We start from the raw sequence: 2,374 nt of genomic DNA on the forward strand, positions 1-2,374 counted from the left end.
ATGCTTGCAACAATTCTTTACCAAGAAATACGTTTATGGTAAAATTTTGGAAAATGGGCGTGGCACCGCCCACTTATGATCACATATAAGTATATCGGTAACCGTTCTACCAATTTGTACCAAACTCGGTATGGTTATTGTACTTGCCACGTGTAAGCAAAACGTTGAAAATTATTGAAATCGGACTAAAATAACGGCCGATTCTCATATAACGGTAAATTTAAGAAATGCTTGAAACTTCAATATTTCGAAATTGAAGGACGCTAATTTACTCAAAATTGATACACCTCGGCTTACCATCTAGCGCAAGGTTTCGGAAGGGTGAAAAAACATATATTTAATACTTGCGCCGGGTATTTAATGTTCGGCTCCGCCCGAACTTAGACTTTCTTACTTGTTTAATTTAACTTTTTAATTTTTGTTATATTTTTCAAGTCATTAATATTTTTATGTGCATACAAATGTCTGGTATTACAGTTGAAATTGAAATTTCCTACATACGTGCACCGCGGAAATAGACAAAAAGTAGTATCAGAAAGTTCGATTTGACATACATACATACATTTATACAGCCCAATTCTGAATATTACCAGGGAGTTTGTTCTCCGGGAATTTTTTTCTCCAGGGAAAGAAATCCTCCAATAATTAACTCCCAGGAAGTAGCATTTTCCCGAAAATTTGGAAGGAGAAAATTCAAACTTCGCATAAGCTGTTTGATACTTTTTTGACAGCTCAACTCCGCCATTTAATATAAAAAATCCGCAGGGAGTTTCTATTCATGATAGGTGGAAAGGGAAAAGAGAAAAAATTCCAGGAAGTTCCTGTTCATAATCGGCCTGATAGTATCTACATACCCATTGTTTTAATTTTTCACGTTGACGAAGAGTTTTATGCGATTTCTTATTCTATAAATAATCTTGTGCAAGCCTGAAAAATGGTTACTATTGAAGATTGAAATAAAAAAAAGTCTTACAAAATTTGATTTTCCCATTTCTCGTTTGAGGTAATCTGCCTTATCCTGAGTTTCGCCTGAAAAAAAATTCACCCGAAAATTTGTCACTCAATTTGAAACTCATGATAAGGCTTAATATATTTTATCCGAAATTTTGCTTTTTCGAGCTCTGGGGGGAGGCGATCGCGATAGACTTTTGTATGCTGATTACGAATCTGTAAGTATAAAGTTTCCGTCAGCTTTGGATTTTGAGAAAAACGTGGTCAAAGTATCAAAAAATCTCAACAAAAAAGGGGAAAGAACCTTCCACTTGGGCTTAAATTAGAGCTAGANACCAACCTACCTTGGATTAACGGAAACCTACATACCAAATTTCGGTGAGATATCTAAATTTTTTCTCGAGTTATCGTGTACACGGACGGACGGACAGACAGACATGGCTTAATCGAGTTTTCTATTCATTCTGATCATTTATGTATACATTTGTCTATATCTATCTCGATTCGTTTTGGCTGTTTCAAACAACCGTTATGTGAACAAAATTAATATACCCTTGTGCACAAGTGCGCTCGAGAATAAAAAATTAATATACCCTTAGGCACAAGTGCGCTCGGGTATAAATATAATACTAACAAAAACCAACAACAAACAACAACCATATGGTCAAGTCTAAATAGCAACAAAATCGTTGCACTTGATTGTAGTGTTGGGTTGACCAATTGAAAAAGTGGAAAAAGTGACAACGGCTTACTTCTCGAACTTAGCTCAGTCTGATGAGATGTGGTGATCTTCGAAATATGTAGCGACTATAACTTCTACCATATGGAAAATATTGTTGCTATTCCACATAGTTTTTTATTAGAAACCGCCTCAAGCTCAACAAAATAGTTTATTTTAATTGTTATAAATAACAAAAAACAAGTAAAAGTTACTCCCTTCCCTAAAAAATCTTTTTTTAAAGATTTTTTTTAAGTTGTTTAGTTTTCCAGAAATGTTTTATTTACTATAAAAGTTTTTTTTTCCTTAACCCTTTATTACCATTTTCTAAACTAGTCATCCAAAAAAATCAAAACTAAATTTTCTACGACTATTTTGTCTAAAATAATAATAAAAAAAAAAAAAATTAATTGTCTGGGCGTGGTCTATGGCCCATTCAAACTTGTACGATATATCGTACAAAGTTAGGGAAAGGAGTAGTTATGTAGCATTTTTGGTACATACACAGTTTTGCTTCTTCGGTCAGAAAAGTCGTATTTTTAGCTAAAATTACATTTCTATTCTTCCTTATGTAGTTGAATTAAAATAAAACATAATAAAAAATGTGATATCTGTTCAAATTTATTGGTCACTGAAATTAAAATGTGCATGGAATAGTTGACGTGAATTAGCAAATGCAAATCTAATGTATGTACATATGTACAC

The sequence above is a fragment of the Rhagoletis zephyria genome, unplaced genomic scaffold (genome assembly GCF_001687245.7).
Source record: "Rhagoletis zephyria isolate East Lansing unplaced genomic scaffold, Rhagoletis_zephyria_1.1 Rzeph_scaffold_00065, whole genome shotgun sequence".
Taxonomy (NCBI): Eukaryota; Metazoa; Arthropoda; class Insecta; order Diptera; family Tephritidae; genus Rhagoletis; species Rhagoletis zephyria.